This window comes from Lotus japonicus, chromosome 6 (genome assembly GCF_012489685.1).
Source record: "Lotus japonicus ecotype B-129 chromosome 6, LjGifu_v1.2".
NCBI lineage: Eukaryota > Viridiplantae > Streptophyta > Magnoliopsida > Fabales > Fabaceae > Lotus > Lotus japonicus.
This window is the reverse complement of record NC_080046.1, coordinates 30,536,035-30,559,008: the sequence shown is the minus strand read 5'-3', so window position 1 is coordinate 30,559,008 and position 22,974 is coordinate 30,536,035.

Here is a 22,974-nt window from a genome sequence, read left to right as displayed (position 1 = left end):
CTAAACATTCCACGTGAAATTGCCAAGGTTTGACGTGGAAAACTCACGTTTCCACGTGAAATAGCCCAGGTTTTACGTGGAAAGCTTGGAAAACTCAACATTCCACTTGAAATTGGCCAAGTTTCACGTGGAAAGCTTGGCAAACTCAAGTTTCCACGTGAAATAGCCCAGGTTTCACGTGGAAAGCTTGGAAAACACAACATTCCACGTGAAATTGGCCAAGTTTCACGTGGAAAGCTTGGAAATCTCAGGATTCCACGTGAAAAAGCCAAGGTTTCACGTGGAAAGCTCGGAAATCTCAACCTTCCACGTGGAAAACTCACGTTTCCACGTGAAATAGCCTAGGTTTCACGTGGAAAGCTTGGAAAACTCAACATTCCACGTGAAATTGGTCAAGTTTCACGTGGAAAGCTTGTCAAACTCAAGTTTCCACGTCAAATAGCCCAGGTTACACGTGGAAAGCTCGGAAATCTCAACATTCCACGTGAAAGTGACAAGGTTTCAGGCGGAAAACTCAAGTTTCCACGTGAAATAGCCTAGGTTTCACGTGGAAAGCTTGGAAATCACAGGATTCCACGTGAAAAGCCAAGCTTTCATGTGGAAAGCTTGGAAATCTCAACATTCCACGTGAAATTGCCAAGGTTTGACGTGGAAAACTCACGTTTCCACGTGAAATAGCCCAGGTTTCACGTGGAAAGCTTGGAAAACTCAACATTCCACTTGAAATTGGCCAAGTTTCCCGTGGAAAGCTTGGCAAACTCAAGTTTCCACGTGAAATAGCCCAGGTTACACGTGGAAAGCTCGGAAATCTCAACATTCCACATGAAATTGGCCAAATTTCACGTGAAAAGCTTGGAAATCTCAGGATTCCACGTGAAAAGCCAAGGTTTCACGTGGAAAGCTCGGAAATCTCAACATTCCACTTGAAAGTGTCAAGGTTTCACGTGGAAAACTCAAGTTTCCACGTGAAATAGCCCAGGTTTCACGTGGAAAGCTTGGAAATCTCAGGATTTCACGTGAAATTGACGAGGTGTCACGTGGAAAACTCACGTTTCCACGTGAAATAGCCCAGGTTTCACGTGGAAAGCTTGGAAAACTCAACATTCCACGTGAAATTGGTCAAGTTTCACGTGGAAAGCTTGTCAAACTCAAGTTTCCACGTCAAATAGCCCAGGTTACACGTGGAAAGCTCGGAAATCTCAACATTCCACGTGAAAGTGACAAGGTTTCACGTGGAAAACTCAAGTTTCCACGTGAAATAGCCTAGGTTTCACGTGGAAAGCTTGGAAATCTCAGGATTCCACGTGAAAAGCCATGCTTTCACGTGGAAAGCTTGGAAATCTCAACATTCCACGTGAAATTGCCAAGGTTTGACGTGGAAAGCTCACGTTTCCACGTGAAATAGCCCAGGTTTCACGTGGAAAGCTTGGAAAACTCAACATTCCACTTGAAATTGGCCAAGTTTCACGTGGAAAGCTTGGCAAACTCAAGTTTCCACGTGAAATAGCCCAGGTTACACGTGGAAAGCTCGGAAATCTCAACATTCCACATGAAATTGGCCAAATTTCACGTGAAAAGCTTGGAAATCTCAGGATTCCACGTGAAAAGCCAAGGTTTCACGTGGAAAGCTCGGAAATCTCAACATTCCACTTGAAAGTGACAAGGTTTCACGTGGAAAACTCAAGTTTCCACGTGAAATAGCCCAGGTTTCACGTGGAAAGCTTGGAAATCTCAGGATTTCACGTGAAATTGACGAGGTGTCACGTGGAAAACTCACGTTTCCAAGTGAAATAGCCCAGGTTTCACGTGGAAAGCTTGGAAAACTCAACATTCCACGTGAAATTGGCCAAGTTTCACGTGGAAAGCTTGTCAAACTCAAGTTTTCACGTCAAATAGCCCAGGTTACACGTGGAAAGCTCGGAAATCTCAACATTCCACGTGAAAGTGACAAGGTTTCACGTGGAAAACTCAAGTTTCCACGAGAAATAGCCTAGGTTTCACGTGGAAAGCTTGGAAATCTAAGGATTTCACGTGAAAAGCCAAGCTTTCACGTGGAAAGCTTGGAAATCTCAACATTCCACGTGAAATTGCCAAGGTTTAACGAGGAAAACTCACGTTTCCACGTGAAATAGCCCAGGTTTCACGTGGAAAGCTTGGAAAACTCAACATTCCACTTGAAATTGGCCAAGTTTCACGTGGAAAGCTTGGCAAACTCAGGTTTCCACGTGAAATAGCCCAGGTTACACGTGGAAAGCTCGGAAATCTCAACATTCCACATGAAATTGGCCAAATTTCACGTGAAAAGCTTGGAAATCTCAGGATTCCAGGTGAAAAGCCAAGGTTTCACGTGGAAAGCTCGGAAATCTCAACATTCCACTTGAAAGTGACAAGGTTTCACGTGGAAAACTCAAGTTTCGACGTGAAATAGCCCAGGTTTCACGTGGAAAGCTAGGAAATCTCATTATTCCACGTGAAATTGCAAAGGTTTCACGTGGAAAACTCACGTTTCCACGTGAAATAGCCCAGGTTTCACGTGGAAAGCTTGGAAAACTCAACATTCCACTTGAAATTGGCCAAGTTTCAGGTGGAAAGCTTGGAAATCTCAGGATTCCACGTGAAAAGCCAAGGTTTCACGGGGAAAGCTCGGAAATCTCAACCTTCCACGTGAAATTGCCAAGGTTTCACGTGGAAAACTCACGTTTCCACGTGAAATAGCCCAGGTTTCACGTGGAAAGCTTGGAAAACTCAACATTCCACGTGAAATTGGCCAAGTTTCACGTGGAAAGCTTGTCAAACTCAAGTTTCCACGTCAAATAGCCCAGGTTACACGTGGAAAGCTCGGAAATCTCAACATTCCACGTGAAAGTGACAAGGTTTCTCTTGGAAAACTCAAGTTTCCACGTGAAATAGCCTAGGTTTCACGTGGAAAGCTTGGAAATCTCAGGATTCCACGTGAAAAGCCAAGCTTTCACGTGGAAAGCTTGGAAATCTCAACATTCCACGTGAAATTGCCAAGGTTTGACGTGGAAAACTCACGTTTCCACGTGAAATAGCCCAGGTTTCACGTGGAAAGCTTGGAAAACTCAACATTCCACTTGAAATTGGCCAAGTTTCACGTGGAAAGCTTGGCAAACTCAAGTTTCCACGTGAAATAGCCTAGGTTTCACGTGGAAAGCTTGGAAATATCAGGATTCCACGTGAAAAGCCAAGGTTTCACGTGGAAAGGTAGGAAATCTCATTATTCCACGTGAAATTGCAAAGGTTTCACGTGGAAAACTCACGTTTCCACGTGAAATAGCCCAAGTTTCACGTGGAAAGCTTGGAAAACTCAACATTCCACGTGAAATTGGCCAAGTTTCAGGTGGAAAGCTTGGAAATCTCAGGATTCCACGTGAAAAGCCAAGGTTTCACGGGGAAAGCTCGGAAATCTCAACCTTCCACGTGAAATTGCCAAGGTTTCACGTGGAAAACTCACGTTTCCACGTGAAATAGCCCAGGTTTCACGTGGAAAGCTTGGAAAACTCAACATTCCACGTGAAATTGGCCAAGTTTCACGTGGAAAGCTTGTCAAACTCAAGTTTCCACGTCAAATAGCCCAGGTTACACGTGGAAAGCTCGGAAATCTCAACATTCCACGTGAAAGTGACAAGGTTTCTCTTGGAAAACTCAAGTTTCCACGTGAAATAGCCTAGGTTTCACGTGGAAAGCTTGGAAATCTCAGGATTCCACGTGAAAAGCCAAGCTTTCACGTGGAAAGCTTGGAAATCTCAACATTCCACGTGAAATTGCCAAGGTTTGACGTGGAAAACTCACGTTTCCACGTGAAATAGCCCAGGTTTCACGTGGAAAGCTTGGAAAACTCAACATTCCACTTGAAATTGGCCAAGTTTCACGTGGAAAGCTTGGCAAACTCAAGTTTCCACGTGAAATAGCCCAGGTTACACGTGGAAAGCTCGGAAATCTCAACATTCCACATGAAATTGGCCAAATTTCACGTGAAAAGCTTGGAAATCTCAGGATTCGACGTGAAAAGCCAAGGTTTCACGTGGAAAGCTCGGAAGTCTCAACATAGCCCAGGTTTCACGTGGAAAGCTTGGAAAACACAACATTCCACGTGAAATTGGCCAAGATTCACGTGGAAAGCTTGTCAAACTCAAGTTTCCACGTCAAATAGCCCAGGTTACACGTGGAAAGCTTGGAAATCTCAACATTCCACGTGAAAGTGACAAGGTTTCACGTGGAAAACTCAAGTTTCCACGTGAAATAGCCTAGGTTTCACGTGGAAAGCTTGGAAATCTCAGGATTCCACGTGAAAAGCCAAGCTTTCACGTGGAAAGCTTGGAAATCTCAACATTCCACGTGAAATTGCCAAGGTTTGACGTGGAAAACTCACGTTTCCACGTGAAATAGCCCAGGTTTCACGTGGAAAGCTTGGAAAACTCAACATTCCACTTGAAATTGGCCAAGTTTCACGTGGAAAGCTTGGCAAACTCAAGTTTCCACGTGAAATAGCCCAGGTTACACGTGGAAAGCTCGGAAATCTCAACATTCCACATGAAATTGACAAAATTTCACGTGAAAAGCTTGGAAATCTCAGGATTCCACGTGAAAAGCCAAGGTTTCACGTGGAAAGCTCGGAAATCTCAACATTCCACTTGAAAGTGACAAGGTTTCACGTGGAAAACTCAAGTTTCCACGTGAAATAGCCCAGGTTTCACGTGGAAAGCTTGGAAATCTCAGGATTTAACGTGAAATTGACAAGGTGTCACGTGGAAAACTCAAGTTTCCACGTGAAATAGCCCAGGTTTCACGTGGAAAGCATGGAAAACTAAACATTCCACGTGAAATTGGCCAAGTTTCACGTGGAAAGCTTGGAAATATCAGGATTCCACGTGAAACGCCAAGGTTTCACGTGGAAAGCTAGGAAATCTCAACATTCCACGTGAAATTGCAAAGGTTTCACGTGAAAATCTTGGAAATCTCAGGATTCCACGTGAAAAGCCAAGGTATCACGTGGAAAGCTAGGAAATCTCATTATTCCACGTGAAATTGCAAAGGTTTCACGTGGAAAACTCACGTTTCCACGTGAAATAGCCCAAGTTTCACGTGGAAAGCTTGGAAAACTCAACATTCCACGTGAAATTGGCCAAGTTTCAGGTGGAAAGCTTGGAAATCTCAGGATTCAACGTGAAAAGCCAAGGTTTCACGCGGAAAGCTCGGAAATCTCAACCTTCCACGTGAAATTGCCAAGGTTTCACGTGGAAAACTCACGTTTCCACGTGAAATAGCCCAGGTTTCAAGTGGAAAGCTTGGAAAACTCAACATTCCACGTGAAATTGGCCAAGTTTCACGTGCAAAGCTTGTCAAACTCAAGTTTCCACGTCAAATAGCCCAGGTTACACGTGGAAAGCTCGGAAATCTCAACATTCCACGTGAAAGTGACAAGGTTTCTCTTGGAAAACTCAAGTTTCCACGTGAAATAGCCTAGGTTTCACGTGGAAAGCTTGGAAATCTCAGGATTCCACGTGAAAAGCCAAGCTTTCACGTGGAAAGCTTGGAAATCTCAACATTCCACGTGAAATTGCCAAGGTTTGACGTGGAAAACTCACGTTTCCACGTGAAATAGCCCAGGTTTCACGTGGAAAGCTTGGAAAACTCAACATTCCACTTGAAATTGGCCAAGTTTCACGTGGAAAGCTTGGCAAACTCAAGTTTCCACGTGAAATAGCCCAGGTTACACGTGGAAAGCTCGGAAATCTCAACATTCCACATGAAATTGGCCAAATTTCACGTGAAAAGCTTGGAAATCTCAGGATTCGACGTGAAAAGCCAAGGTTTCACGTGGAAAGCTCGGAAGTCTCAACATTCCACTTGAAAGTGACAAGGTTTCACGTGGAAAACTCAAGTTTCCACGTGAAATAGCCCAGGTTTCACGTGGAAAGCTAGGAAATCTCATTATTCCACGTGAAATTGCAAAGGTTTCACGTGGAAAACTCACGTTTCCACGTGAAATAGCCCAGGTTTCACGTGGAAAGCTTGGAAAACACAACATTCCACGTGAAATTGGCCAAGTTTCACGTGGAAAGCTTGTCAAACTCAAGTTTCCACGTCAAATAGCCCAGGTTACACGTGGAAAGCTCGGAAATCTCAACATTCCACGTGAAAGTGACAAGGTTTCACGTGGAAAACTCAAGTTTCCACGTAAAAAAGCCTAGGTTTCACGTGGTAAGCTTGGAAATCTCAGGATTCCACGTGAAAAGCCAAGCTTTCACGTGGAAAGCTTGGAAATCTCAACATTCCACGTGAAATTGCCAAGGTTTGACGTGGAAAACTCACGTTTCCACGTGAAATAGCCCAGGTTTCACGTGGAAAGCTTGGAAAACTCAACATTCCACTTGAAATTGGCCAAGTTTCACGTGGAAAGCTTGGCAAACTCAAGTTTCCACGTGAAATAGCCCAGGTTACACGTGGAAAGCTCGGAAATCTCAACATTCCACATGAAATTGGCCAAATTTCACGTGAAAAGCTTGGAAATCTCAGGATTCCACGTGAAAAGCCAAGGTTTCACGTGGAAAGCTCGGAAATCTCAACATTCCACTTGAAAGTGACAAGGTTTCACGTGGAAAACTCAAGTTTCCACGTGAAATAGCCCAGGTTTCACGTGGTAAGCTTGGAGATCTCAGGATTTAACGTGAAATTGACGAGGTGTCACGTGGAAAACTCAAGTTTCCACGTGAAATAGCCCAGGTTTCACGTGGAAAGCTTGGAAAACTAAACATTCCACGTGAAATTGGCCAAGTTTCACGTGGAAAGCTTGGAAATATCAGGATTCCACGTGAAAAGCCAAGGTTTCACGTGGAAAGCTAGGAAATCTCATTATTCCACGTGAAATTGCAAAGGTTTCACGTGGAAAACAAAAGTTTCCACGTGAAATAACCCAGGATTCACGTGGAAAGCTTGGAAAACTAAACATTCCACGTGAAATTGGCCAAGTTTCACGTGGAAAGCTTGGAAATATCAGTATTCCACGTAAAAGCCAAGGTTTCACGTGGAAAGCTAGGAAATCTCAACATTCCACGTGAAATTGCAAAGGTTTCACGTGAAAATCTTAGAAATCTATGGATTCCACGTGAAAAGCCAAGGTTTCACGTGGAAAGCTCGGAAATCTCAACATTCCACGTGAAAGTGACAAGGTTTCACGTGGAAAACTCAAGTTTCCACGTGAAATAGCCCAGGTTTCACGTGGAAAGCTAGGAAATCTCATTATTCCACGTGAAATTGCAAAGGTTTCACGTGGAAAACTCACGTTTCCACGTGAAATACCCCAGTTTCACGTGGAAAGCTTGGAAAACTCAACATTCCACGTGAAATTGGCCAAGTTTCAGGTGGAAAGCTTGGAAATCTCAGGATTCCACGTGAAAAGACAAGGTTTTACGCGGAAAGCTCGGAAATCTCAACCTTCCACGTGAAATTGCCAAGGTTTCACGTGGAAAACTCACGTTTCCACGTGAAATAGCCCAGGTTTCACGTGGAAAGCTTGGAAAACTCAACATTCCACGTGAAATTGGCCAAGTTTCACGTGGAAAGCTTGTCAAACTCAAGTTTCCACGTAAAATAGCCCAGGTTACACGTGGAAAGCTCGGAAATCTCAACATTCCACGTGAAAGTGACAAGGTTTCACTTGGAAAACTCAAGTTTCCACGTGAAATAGCCTAGGTTTCACGTGGAAAGCTTGGAAATCTCAGGATTCCACGTGAAAAGCCAAGCTTTCACGTGGAAAGCTTGGAAATCTCAACATTCCACGTGAAATTGCCAAGGTTTGACGTGGAAAACTCACGTTTCCACGTGAAATAGCCCAGGTTTCACGTGGAAAGCTTGGAAAACTCAACATTCCACTTGAAATTGGCCAAGTTTCACGTGGAAAGCTTGGCAAACTCAAGTTTCCACGTGAAATAGCCCAGGTTACACGTGGAAAGCTCGGAAATCTCAACATTCCACATGAAATTGGCCAAATTTCACGTGAAAAGCTTGGAAATCTCAGGATTCGACGTGAAAAGCCAAGGTTTCACGTGGAAAGCTCGGAAATCTCAACAATCCACTTGAAAGTGACAAGGTTTCACGTAGAAAACTCAAGTTTCCACGTGAAATAGCCCAGGTTTCACGTGGAAAGCTAGGAAATCTCATTATTCCACGTGAAATTGCAAAGGTTTCACGTGGAAAACTCACGTTTCCACGTGAAATAGCCCAGGTTTCACGTGGAAAGCTTGGAAAACTCAACATTCCACTTGAAATTGGCCAAGTTTCACGTGGAAAGCTTGGCAAACTCAAGTTTCCACGTGAAATAGCCCAGGTTACACGTGGAAAGCTCGGAAATCTCAACATTCCACATGAAATTGGCCAAATTTCACGTGAAAAGCTTGGAAATCTCAGGATTCGACGTGAAAAGCCAAGGTTTCACGTGGAAAGCTCGGAAATCTCAACAATCCACTTGAAAGTGACAAGGTTTCACGTCGAAAACTCAAGTTTCCACGTGAAATAGCCCAGGTTTCACGTGGAAAGCTAGGAAATCTCATTATTCCACGTGAAATTGCAAAGGTTTCACGTGGAAAACTCACGTTTCCACGTGAAATAGCCCAGGTTTCACGTGGAAAGCTTGGAAAACTCAACATTCCACGTGAAATTGGCCAAGTTTCACGTGGAAAGCTTGTCAAACTCAAGTTTCCACGTCAAATAGCCCAGGTTACACGTGGAAAGCTCGGAAATCTCAACATTCCACGTGAAAGTGACAAGGTTTCACGTGGAAAACTCAAGTTTCCACGTGAAATAGCCTAGGTTTCAAGTGGAAAGCTTGGAAATCTCAGGATTCCACGTGAAAGGCCAAGCTTTCACGTGGAAAGCTTGGAAAACTAAACATTCCACGTGAAATTGCCAAGGTTTGACGTGGAAAACTCACGTTTCCACGTGAAATAGCCCAGGTTTTACGTGGAAAGCTTGGAAAACTCAACATTCCACTTGAAATTTGCCAAGTTTCACGTGGAAAGCTTGGCAAACTCAAGTTTCCACGTGAAATAGCCCAGGTTACACGTGGAAAGCTCGGAAATCTCAACATTCCACATGAAATTGGCCAAATTTCACGTGAAAAGCTTGGAAATCTCAGGATTCCACGTGAAATAGCCCAGGTTTCACGTGGAAAGCTTGGAAAACTCAACATTCCACGTGAAATTGGCCAAGTTTCACGTGGAAAGCTTGTCAAACTCAAGTTTCCACGTCAAATAGCCCAGGTTACACGTGGAAAGCTCGGAAATCTCAACATTCCACGTGAAAGTGACAAGGTTTCACGTGGAAAACTCAAGTTTCCACGTGAAATAGCCTAGGTTTCAAGTGGAAAGCTTGGAAATCTCAGGATTCCACGTGAAAAGCCAAGCTTTCACGTGGAAAGCTTGGAAAACTAAACATTCCACGTGAAATTGCCAAGGTTTGACGTGGAAAACTCACGTTTCCACGTGAAATAGCCCAGGTTTTACGTGGAAAGCTTGGAAAACTCAACATTCCACTTGAAATTGGCCAAGTTTCACGTGGAAAGCTTGGCAAACTCAAGTTTCCACGTGAAATAGCCCAGGTTACACGTGGAAAGCTTGGAAATCTCATTATTCCACGTGAAATTGCAAAGGTTTCACGTGGAAAACTCACGTTTCCACGTGAAATAGCCCAGGTTTCACGTGGAAAGCTTGGAAAACTCAACATTCCACGTGAAATTGGCCAAGTTTCACGTGGAAAGCTTGTCAAACTCAAGTTTCCACGTCAAATAGCCCAGGTTACACGTGGAAAGCTCGGAAATCTCAACATTCCACGTGAAAGTGACAAGGTTTCACGTGGAAAACTCAAGTTTCCACGTGAAATAGCCTAGGTTTCAAGTGGAAAGCTTGGAAATCTCAAGATTCCACGTGAAAAGCCAAGCTTTCACGTGGAAAGCTTGGAAATCTCAACATTCCACGTGAAATTGCCAAGGTTTGACGTGGAAAACTCACGTTTCCACGTGAAATAGCCCAGGTTTCACGTGGAAAGCTTGGAAAACTCAACATTCCACTTGAAATTTGCCAAGTTTCACGTGGAAAGCTTGGCAAACTCAAGTTTCCACGTGAAATAGCCCAGGTTACACGTGGAAAGCTCGGAAATCTCAACATTCCACATGAAATTGGCCAAATTTCACGTGAAAAGCTTGGAAATCTCAGGATTCCACGTGAAAAGCCAAGGTTTCACGTGGAAAGCTCGGAAATCTCAACATTCCACTTGAAAGTGACAAGGTTTCACGTGGAAAACTCAAGTTTCCACGTGAAATAGCCCATGTTTCACGTGGAAAGCTTGGAAATCTCAGGATTTAACGTGAAATTGACGAGGTGTCACGTGGAAAACTCAAGTTTCCACGTGAAATAGCCCAGGTTTCACGTGGAAAGCTTGGAAAACTAAACATTCCACGTGAAATTGCCAAGGTTTGACGTGGAAAACTCACGTTTCCACGTGAAATTGCCCAGGTTTTACGTGGAAAGCTTGGAAAACTCAACATTCCACTTGAAATTGGCCAAGTTTCACGTGGAAAGCTTGGCAAACTCAAGTTTCCACGTGAAATAGCCCAGGTTACACGTGGAAAGCTCGGAAATCTCAACATTCCACATGAAATTGGCCAAATTTCACGTGAAAAGCTTGGAAATCTCAGGATTCCACGTGAAAAGCCAAGGTTTCACGTGGAAAGCTCGGAAATCTCAACATTCCACTTGAAAGTGACAAGGTTTCACGTGGAAAACTCAAGTTTCCACGTGAAATAGCCCAGGTTTCACGTGGAAAGCTTGGAAATCTCAAGATTTCGCGTGAAATTGACGAGGTGTCACGTGGAAAACTCAAGTTTCCACGTGAAATAGCCCAGGTTTCACGTGGAAAGCTTGGAAAACTAAACATTCCACGTGAAATTGGCCAAGTTTCACGTGGAAAGCTTGGAAATCTCAGGATTCCACGTGAAAAGCCAAGCTTTCACGTGGAAAGCTTGGAAATCTCAACATTCCACGTGAAATTGCCAAGGTTTGACGTGGAAAACTCACGTTTCCACGTGAAATAGCCCAGGTTTCACGTGGAAAGCTTGGAAAACTCAACATTCCACTTGAAATTTGCCAAGTTTCACGTGGAAAGCTTGGCAAACTCAAGTTTCCACGTGAAATAGCCCAGGTTACACGTGGAAAGCTCGGAAATCTCAACATTCCACATGAAATTGGCCAAATTTCACGTGAAAAGCTTGGAAATCTCAGGATTCCACGTGAAAAGCCAAGGTTTCACGTGGAAAGCTCGGAAATCTCAACATTCCACTTGAAAGTGACAAGGTTTCACGTGGAAAACTCAAGTTTCCACGTGAAATAGCCCAGGTTTCACGTGGAAAGCTTGGAAATCTCAGGATTTAACGTGAAATTGACGAGGTGTCACGTGGAAAACTCAAGTTTCCACGTGAAATAGCCCAGGTTTCACGTGGAAAGCTGGGAAAACTAAACATTCCACGTGAAATTGCCAAGGTTTGACGTGGAAAACTCACGTTTCCACGTGAAATAGCCCAGGTTTTACGTGGAAAGCTTGGAAAACTCAACATTCCACTTGAAATTGGACAAGTTTCACGTTAAAGCTTGGCAAACTCAAGTTTCCACGTGAAATAGCCCAGGTTACACGTGGAAAGCTCGGAAATCTCAACATTCCACATGAAATTGGCCAAATTTCACGTGAAAAGCTTGGAAATCTCAGGATTCCACGTGAAAAGCCAAGGTTTCACGTGGAAAGCTCGGAAATCTCAACATTCCACTTGAAAGTGACAAGGTTTCACGTGGAAAACTCAAGTTTCCACGTGAAATAGCCCAGGTTTCACGTGGAAAGCTTGGAAATCTCAAGATTTCACGTGAAATTGACGAGGTGTCACGTGGAAAACTCAAGTTTCCACGTGAAATAGCCCAGGTTTCACGTGGAAAGCTTGGAAAACTAAACATTCCACGTGAAATTGGCCAAGTTTCACGTGGAAAGCTTGGAAATATCAGGTTTCCACGTGAAAAGCCAAGGTTTCACGTGGAAAGCTAGGAAATCTCATTATTCCACGTGAAATTGAAAAGGTTTCACGTGGAAAACTCAAGTTTCCACGTGAAATAACCCAGGATTCACGTGGAAAGCTTGGAAAACTAAACATTCCACGTGAAATTGGCCAAGTTTCACGTGGAAAGCTTGGAAATATCAGGATTCCACGTAAAAGCCAAGGTTTCACGTGGAAAGTTAGGAAATCTCAACATTCCACGTGAAATTGCAAAGGTTTCACGTGAAAATCTTGGAAATCTCAGGATTCCACGTGAAAAGCCAAGGTTTCACGTGGAAAGCTCGGAAATCTCAACATTCCACGTGAAAGTGACAAGGTTTCACGTGGAAAACTCAAGTTTCCACGTGAAATAGCCCAGGTTTCACGTGGAAAACTTGGAAAACTAAACATTCCACGTGAAATTGGCCAAGTTTCACGTGGAAAGCTTGGAAATATCAGGATTCCACGTGAAAAGCCAAGGTTTCACGTGGAAAGCTAGGAAATCTCAACATTCCACGTGACATTGCCAAGGTTTCACGTGGAAAACTCACGTTTCCACGTGAAATAGCCCAGGTTTCACGTGGAAAGCTTGGAAAACTCAACATTCCACTTGAAATTGGCCAAGTTTCACGTGGAAAGCTTGGCAAACTCAAGTTTCCACGTGAAATAGCCCAGGTTACACGTGGAAAGCTCGGAAATCTCAACATTCCACATGAAATTGGCCAAATTTCACGTGAAAAGCTTGGAAATCTCAGGATTAGACGTGAAAAGCCAAGGTTTCACGTGGAAAGCTCGGAAATCTCAACATTCCACTTGAAAGTGACAAGGTTTCACGTGGAAAACTCACGTTTCCACGTGAAATAGCCCAGGTTTCACGTGGAAATCTTGGAAAATTCAACATTCCAAGTGACATTGGCCAAGTTTCACTTGAAAAGCTTGGAAATCTCAGGATTATACGTGAATAGCCACGGTTTCACGTGGAAAGCTTGGAAATCTCAACATTCCACGTGAAATTGCCAAGGTTTGACGTGGAAAACTCACGTGTCCACGTGAAATAGCCCAGGTTTCACGTGGAAAGCTTGGAAAACTCAACATTCCACGTGAAATTGGCCAAGTTTCACGTGGAAAGCTTGTCAAACTCAAGTTTCCACGTCAAATAGCAAGGTTACACGTGGAAAGCTCGGAAATCTCAACATTCCACGTGAAAGTGACAAGGTTTCACGTGGAAAACTCAAGTTTCCACGTGAAATAGCCTAGGTTTCACGTGGAAAGCTTGGAAATCTCAGGATTCCACGTGAAAAGCCAAGCTTTCACGTGGAAAACTCAAGTTTCCATGTAAAATAGCCCAGGTTACACGTGGAAGGCTTGGAAAACTCAACATTCCAAGTGAAATTGGCCAAGTTTCACGAGAAAAGCTTGGAAATCTCAGGATTCCACGTGAAAAGCTAAGGTTCACGTGGAAAGCTTGGAAATCTCAACATTCCACGTGAAATTGCCAAGGTTTCACGTGGAAAACTCACGTTTCCACGTGAAATAGCCCAGGTTTCTCGTGGAAAGCTTGGAAAACTCAATATTCCACGTGAAATTGGCCAAGTTTCACGTGGAAAGCTTGGAAATCTCAGGATTCCACGTGAAAAGCCAAGGTTTCACGTGGAAAGCTCGGAAATCTCAACCTTCCACGTGAAATTGCCAAGGTTTCACGTGGAAAACTCACGTTTCCACGTGAAATAGCCCAGGTTTCACGTGGAAAGCTTGGAAAACTCAACATTCCACGTGAAATTTGTAACACCCCGATTTCGGTGGCGTCACTTTAGTAACCAAAAGAAAATACTTTAAGCGGAAAAACGTGAATTATTTTTTTTCGACAATATAACTAAAGACAGAAAGCAATAAAACTCCCCAACAAAAGATAAAAGGAACTACTATACACTATATATACATGCCTCGTGTCGGGTGACAGAAAAGAGTAACGCCCGAAGGCAATATGTACAGTCCAAAATAAAGATGCTGTGTCCGCAACACTAACCTACAAAAACTGAGAGCAAGTTGGCCCAGCGGCCTAAGAAAAGACCCCCCTAAATCCAACCAGCTCTCTGCGATCTCCATAGGAAACCACACAAAAGCTACCGGTAGGAAAACTACCCGGTCCCCAAAAACGGAAGCATGACGGTCAGAGCATCGACACAACTCCTACACTATCCCTACCCGAGGAGCCCACACTAGCACTCGATCCTACATGCTAGCGCGGTCGTCTGCATCCAGGACGACTAGATCGGCGTACTCAACACTGCCCTCTCTGTCCACCCTAATGCGCTCCCGCACTGGACTCTCGGGCTCGGGGCCCGGAACGAGATCCGCAACGACAGCAGCAGCAGTAGACGGACTAGACTCCGTCGAAGCCCCACCTACTGGCAACTCCTCAGAAGGGTCCTCATCATCTGAAGGAGATGGTGGCGGTGGAGGTACTCCCAAGCCGGGTCCACAGTGTACTCCTGGAGGCAGGTTGAAGCTCACTATGTGCCTCCTCATCACTCCCTCCGTCAAGCGTCCGAATCGATCGACACGGTCCTCCATGATCCGACCGGTGTAGGTCGCACGGTGGCCCTCGGGATCGACCACCCATGCACCTGGGTCGTCTTGGTCAAGCATCTCGTACCTGGTCCCCCCTGACGGGCTGACCATGGTAAACCAATCCCCCATACTCATCTGACAAATGGCGTAGTCCGCCCAAACACACACAGCAGACGCGAGGGTCAACTCCAAAGAATTATATAATTAATAAAACCAGATATAATTATAGGATAATAAATACTAGCCTCTCAGGCTTATAAGTTTTGGGATAGCTTCCTAGGGTTGCATGTATCACAATAAATATAAAGAGCCATAAAAACAAGTAGCATGCCTCAAAAATAGGATAAACAGTTACCAATCACACTCAGCAACTAAGTTAGCATGTATGTTGCATGAAATGCAATGCTGGGTAACAAAATGCATTCCGGAAGAAGGATGGACATCAACGAGACGGCCCTAACACCAGCCACGGTGGGTACCTTCCTGCTCGCGTGTCTCTTACACCACACAAAAGTAGTCAGATCAGCAGTGAACCCGTAGGTCTGCCATTCCGTCTGCTACTGAGGACCACCGTAGTGTCCTAAATATGGAAATCCGGGTCTTATGACCATTTTGGAATCCACCGAGGTCCGGTATCACGCCGTGTATTAACCTCAAAATGAGTGCATGAATGCAAGTGATTAGCCAAACAACGTCTCCGACCTCACCCGACACGTCGCCACGTGTTCTAGATTAACTTAAAGTCTCTAAAAGAATACCCTAAGGTAAATGTCGATTCTGCGACAAAATACAATTAATCATAAACAAAAGAGTGCAGCCACTCACGACAACTCTTCGAGTCATCAATGCTCTCACGAAGTCTCACGCTTCTGTGGAGTCTCACACATTCACAAAGTCTCACGCTTCAGTGAAGTTTTATGCTTTCACAAGGTCTCACGCCTCAGTGAATTTACACACTTGCACGAAGTCTCACGCTTCAATGAAGTTTCATGCTGTTCACGAGGTCTCACGCCTCAGTGAAGATCCATGCTTTCCACAAGGTCTCACGCCTCAGTGGAGTATCACGCATTCACAAGGTCTCACACCTCCGTGAAGCTTCTCGGCTCATCCCTTGGATGGCTAAACAAACTGCTCCCAGAGCGAATGAGTATCAACATACCCAAAACTCGAAATCTTCCCAACACTTGGATCCGACGACACTTCTCATTTTCCAAAACTAAACTTCAATCCAAAGCTTGCATCCGAGATTGTTATCTTTATTTAAAGGTTTAGAGGTTGTTTAATATCTTATGAATTTCTTTATAAAAATAGCTCTTTTTAGTCTTATCGTATTCCCTATGAGTTCAAAGTTCCCATAAACCCAAGTAATTCCCTGAGAAGGTCTCGATCCATTGGAGCATGACAAGGTCCGAACTCCGTTCGTCCTTTTTAAAACTCTCTCAAAATCTCATAAAAATTCGGCATGACCTGCCCGCAATCCTCACTTTTCAGAATCTCAGGTACAAGTGTAATAGCATCATTGAAACAGCTCAACCAAAAGACATAAACAGCATATTCCAACACATCCTAAGTTAACCATGTAGCACATAGCATGTGAATCATTTAGCACACAATATCATGGCATCAAGTACTCAACAAGTTCGGCCGAAGCCTCAGAAATCATTTCAGACATTTAGCAATTAGGTGCATAACACATAAATCAAGTCGAATTTCATCGACACCTAAAGCATTATCTAGTAATTCAGAGAGTAGCCCTCACCGGTGGGTCTTCCAGCTTCTTCCTCAAGATGTTCTCCAAACTCTTCTCCTTGATTTCTGGGAATCTCCTCAAACGTACCTTAAGCAAAAATCACAGAAATCAACACCAAGAGTCAGAAACTCAGCAATCAAAGAGTCCTAGGGTTACACAGTACACTACTACCTCCTTGGTACGACAATCTAACGCGTTAAGACAAGTTTTCGAAAAATCGGATTCTCCTCCCCCCTTGATATAGCTCTCGGCCACTTTCCTTAATTGGGAGGGTCGATTTTTCTTCGATCAAACTTGGTTCCTAGGTTAACATAAGCCGTAACTAAGACGGTTCTAGGCTCGGAAAAATTTTCGGATCGAAAACTGATATAGGGGTAGTTTGGTCATTATTTTTAGCTCAGAATTTCAAAATTGGATTTTTGAAAAACAAATTGGATGGGGACGTCCACAACGACGTTTATGACGACAAATCCTACTAGCACTAAGCCAAGTCGATAGATTAGAGCGTAAAGGTTGCGACTTTGGCGAAAAATGGGTATTTAGGGTAGAAATTGATCCCGGCGGCATTTCGTCGACATTTGACAAAATCTAATCCGCAGAACACGCTCAGGAGCATGCAGGGAAGAAGTTTAGACGCTGAAATCAACTGATTTGAACAGTTTTTCAAAAACCTCAAAATTTTGAACTCAGAAAGTCGCAGGAGAAATGGACAGAAACGACGATTCGAAGGAGAGTATAGATTACCTACCTCGAGGTCTTCGATTAGTGACGAACGGTGAAGCAAACGGGCAAGAAACGACGAAGATCCGGATCTCTCTCTCTCTCTAGAAACTCGCGGCTTGGAGGGGTGGGGAAAATGGGTTTTGTGAAAAAAATCTAATTTTTCAACTATTTATAGGTTTTGGAAAAAACGGAAAAATGATTTTTTTGCGATTCCGATTTTTCCTGCGCGTTCCTCTGCGCATTCTAAGATAGGTTCTGGCGACAGAATTCCAGAACTCAAAATAGAATTCTTGGAATTAAACCAAAAGATCCAAAATCGGCATAGGTCGGTGTAAGTCGGTTTATCCCGAAAAACTACTTTTTGCAGTGATCGTCGGATGAGAAAACTTCCTTCTGAAGAAAGATTAGGAATGATGAGAGAAGTAGGAGAACGCGGGTGGAATCTTCATTTGAGTTTCCGGATAGAAAAAGTCTTCATCGTCTGTCGATCTTAGGTTTTTCGAACTATCAGGGATTCCGTTTCGGCAAACTTCCGAGAATTGGAATTTGACGTTCGTACTTTCCAGGATTTCGCATCGAAATGGTTGTTTAAGGACGGAAAAGAGAAGTTCTAACATTTCTCTGAGGATTTTTGGAATTAGTTTCCATCGTGTCCTAAAGCGTAAATTAACTATTCACTAATACCTTCGACCTAGGATTAAGCGTATGTTAGTCGTGCTATAACTCTTTCGGTTTTTCGATACATTCTTGGACTTTTCCTGAACCTCTTTCCTTCCCAAATTTATCTTAATCAAATAACTTATTTATTTTATTCACTTATCCAAAACGTTAAAACTTGGGCCTTACATTACTACCCTCCAAAAAGAAAGTTTCGACCTCGAAACTTAAGGGTCAGTAAAAAGTTCTGGATACTGTTCCTTGATCTTTTCCTTCAGCTCCCACGTTGCATCACCGGTGTCCTTGTTCCAAATAACCTTCACTAACTCGATCTCTTTACCCCTCAACTGCTTTACCCTTGTGTCACCAATGCTGATTGGCGGTGTCTCGAAAGACAAGTTATCCTTCAACTCAATGTCATCCAGCTCGATGACGTGCGTCGGATCAGCAATATACTTCCGCAGTTGTGACACATGGAATACATCGTGAACGTTTGATAGAAAAGGCGGTAGTGCGATCTGGTAAGCTACCGGTCCTACACGACGAGTAATCTGATAAGGTCCAATGAACTTTGGCGTCAGCTTTCTTGACTTGATTGCTCGACCAACTCCTGTAGTCTGGGTAACTCGCAAAAACACATGATCCCCTTCTTCAAATTCCAGGGTTCTGCGCCTTTGATCTGCATAGCTCTTCTGTCTACTCTGAGAAGCCTTCATCTTTTCCCTGATCTGTTTAATCTTCTCAGTTGTCTGTTGCAGAAGTTCCGGTCCTACTAACAAATTCTCTCCATCTTGATACCAACATAAAGGTGTTCTACACTTGCGGCCATACAATGCCTCATACGGTGCCATACCTATGGTCGTATGAAAACTGTTGTTATATGTGAATTCAATCAGTGGCAATAGGGTGTCCCAACTGCCCTTATTGTCTAACACGCAAGCTCGTAGCAAATCCTCCAATGTTTGGATAGTTCTCTCAGTTTGCCCATCAGTCTGTGGATGATAAGCAGAGCTTAATCTCAGCCTCGTTCCCAAAGCCTCATGAAGAGCTCCCCACAGATGTGAAGTAAACTTCGGGTCTCTATCGGAAACGATACTTGTTGGCACTCCATGAAGTCGCACAATCTCAGCTATATAAATCTCTGATAGCTTATCCACATTGTACGTAGTTCTCACCGGTATGAAATGAGCCGACTTAGTCAGTCGATCCACGATTACCCAAATCGAGTCATATCCTCTTTGAGTTCTTGGTAACGCCACGACAAAATCCATCGATATGCTATCCCATTTCCATTGAGGTACATCCAAGCTTTGTAGCATACCCGCAGATTTCTGATGTTCCACCTTCGCCTTTTGACAGGTCAAACATGCAGCTACGTATTCTGCCACTTGTCTTTTCATTCCTGGCCACCAAAAATTCACCTTCAAGTCCTGGTGCATCTTTTTCATTCCAGGGTGAATACTCAGCTTACTTTTGTGACCTTCGTCCAGTATCAACCTCCTTAGGTCAGGGTTGTTGGGTACGCAAACTCTACCCTTACACCGTAGGATATTGTCACTTCCTACCTTAAATTCCGGGTCCTTACCCTGAATTACCAAATTCCTTTTTCCGAGTAAAAATTCATCTTGTAACTGTTGGTCTCGGATTTCTTCCATCAATCCATTGGTAATCCTGATCATCCCGAACCTCAGTTCTCCCTCGGATACTCTTACGTCCAAACTCAAATCTCGGAATTGTTCCAGCAGTTGTAGCTCCTTCACCATCATTGACGAGATATGCATTTTCCTGCTCAATGCATCAGCAACAACATTAGCTTTTCCAGGATGGTACTGTAAGGTAAAATCGTAATCCTTGAGAAACTCCATCCAACGTCGTTGTCTCATGTTCAACTCCTTCTGGTCAAACAAGTACTTCAAGCTCTTGTGATCGCTAAATATGGTGAAATTGCATCCATATAAGTGATGTCTCCAGATCTTCAATGAAAACACAATGGCAGCAAGTTCTAAGTCATGAGTCGGATAGTTCTTCTCATGAGTCTTCAGTTGTCGTGAAGCATAAGCTACCACCTTCCGATGCTGCATCAGCACACATCCCAACCCTTGATGCGAAGCATCACAGTACACTTCATACGGTTCCTCTGGTTGCGGTAAGACGAGCACAGGTGACGTCGTCAAACGTTCCTTCATTGTCTGAAAGCTAGTTTCGCACGCTTCGGTCCATGCAAAAGGTTGATCCTTTCTCGTAAGTTGAGTCAAGGGTCCAACGATCTTGGCGAAATTCTCAATGAAGCGACGATAGTACCCCGCCAAACCGACAAAACTCCTGATCTCAGTCACGGTCTTTGGCCGTTCCCATGACAACACCGTCTCTACCTTTGCTGGATCCACAGCTATACCTTCTTTAGAGATCACATGGCCCAAGAATTTTACCTCTTCGAGCCAAAATTCACACTTAGAAGGGTTGGCGTACAACTTTGTCTCTCTCAACACTTGTAAAACCTGACGCAAGTGCCCTTCATGATCTTCAGCGTTCTTTGAGTAGATCAGAATGTCGTCGATAAACACCACGACGAATCGATCCAAGAACGGATGGAATGTCCTGTTCATGTAATCCATGAAGATAGCAGGTGCGTTTGTCACCCCAAATGGCATCACTAGATACTCATAGTGTCCATAACGAGTCCGGAATGCCGTCTTCTGGATATCCTCAGTCTTTACTCTAATTTGATGGTAACCCGACTTCAGGTCTATCTTTGAGAATATCGCAGCTCCTCGTAGTTGATCCATCAAATCATCAATTCTGGGTAGCGGACACCTATTCTTGACGGTTACTTTGTTCAGTTGTCGATAGTCGACACAAAGTCTAGATTTCCCATCCTTCTTCTTCACCAATAAGACGGGTGCTCCCCAAGGTGAAACGCTTGGTCGGATGAATCCTTTCGACAGAAGATCCTCAAGTTGAGACTTCAACTCCACCAATTCCGCAGGTGCCATCCGATATGGTGCAATCGAAATCGGTCCTGTTCCCGGTACGATGTCAATAGCAAACTCAATGTCGCGTACAGGCGGCAAACCAGGTACATCGACAGGAAAAACATCCGCGAAGTCCCTCACAACTGGAATATTACTCACTTCCGAATTTCCTTTACTCTCCAAGCTCAACAAAACTGAATACTCTTGAGATCCTTCATTCAGAGAGACATTAATATGATTGGCGGATAGATACTCGGAAAGGTCCGAGTCAGGAAATACCACTCTCTTTCGGCTACAGTCCAGAAGACAATGGTAGTGAGACAACCAGTCCATCCCTAGGATAACATCTAGGTTCTTGAGAGTTAGGCACACTAGGTTAGCATGGTAAACTTTATCCCTATAGGTTACTGGGCAATACATGCATGCAGTATTGGCAAGCAGAGTTTTGGCAGGTGTGGTAACTATAAGATCGAAACTCAAAGCAGTAACGGGAAGTTTTAATCTAGTAGCACATTCCCTAGAGATAAAAGAGTGCGTTGCTCCGGAATCAAAAAGTACAGTTAGGAGATTACCGTCAATCTCGCAATCTCCCCTGATCAGACCATCAACCCTTCAGCTTCTTCACCATCCATGGTGTAGACTCTTGCCTTGGCAGCAGGACGCTTCCCACGAGCAGTGTTTACAGCGGGTTCTGTCTTAGGTGCTCTGCATTGAGCAGCAGTATGCCCCAACTTGTTACAGTTAAAGCATTTGGGCCTCATGTCAGTACAAGTATTGGCATAGTGCCCAGGCTGCCCACATCTGTAACAGGTCATCTCCCTGTTCACAGTCTGACCTCCAGAACCTCCAGCAGTACCCACCATGGGCCTATAAGATCCTGAAGCAATTCCTCTACCTGCAGGACGTTGATACGGCTTCCTACTCTGAAATCTCCCTCTGCCTTGAAAATTTTGAGAGCCCGACCTCATCGGCCCTCCTGTCCCAACACGGTTCAGTCTCCTGTTCTTCATTATCTCCACCTCAGTGGCTTTCTCAACCAAAGTCTGAAAACGAGTGATCCCCAACGGTTTCACCGAGTCTTCAATATCGGGCCTCAGCCCATTCACAAAGCGCTTGCACATGTAGGGTTCATCGACCCCATTGCGAAAGAATCGAAAGTGCTTGGCCAACGATTCCAGCTTGGCAGCATATTCCGGGATGGACATGCTACCCTGACGTAGTGTCAGGAATTGCGACTCACGCTCGTCCCGCGCACTATCTGGAAAATACTTTTCCAGAAAAGCAGCACGAAACGAAGTCCAGTTCACTTCCAGGTTGTTTGCTTCCATCATTCCTCTGGCGCCTCTCCACCAGTACTCAGCATCACCCAACAGTAGAAAGGTTGCCATTCCCACCTTGGCCCCCTCAGCAGTCTGCAATACACCGAAGATCTTTTCAATCTCCTGGATCCAGAGATCCGCTTTGTCCGGGTCCGTACCCCCCGAGAACTTAGGTGGATCCTGTCTCCTAAAATCATTCAGGCCTCTGTTCTGATCCATTGTCACTTCCCTCTGGCGTTGGTGCTGATCACGTGCCTCCTCAGCAGCACGCCTCATAGCATTATCGTTTGCCTGTGCAGTCACAGCTTGGGCCATAGTGGCCATCATCTCAGCTAGTTGGTTAGCGTTCACCATGTTCTGCTAAATTAACAACCAGTTAGTGCTCATCATAAGATAGCATCCAAAATAACTATACAATATGATTAAAGCAATAACTTCAAACAATTCTAAGCGAAAAATCGCTTGGCAGACAATCAATTTTTACTCTTCGCAGAGTCACACAACCTAGCACAGAAGACCCTATTCCCCAAAGACTCCCGAAAGACTCGACTAAGCTCTGATACCACAATGTAACACCCCGATTTCGGTGGCGTCACTTTAGTAACCAAAAGAAAATACTTTAAGCGGAAAAAACGTGAATTATTTTTTTTCGACAATATAACTAAAGACAGAAAGCAATAAAACTCCCCAACAAAAGATAAAAGGAACTACTATACAACTATATATACATGCCTCGTGTCGGGTGACAGAAAAAGAGTAACGCCCGAAGGCAATATGTACAGTCCAAAATAAAAAGATGCTGTGTCCGCAACACTAACCTACAAAAACTGAGAGCAAGTTGGCCCAGCGGCCTAAGAAAAGACCCCCCTAAATCCAACCAGCTCTCTG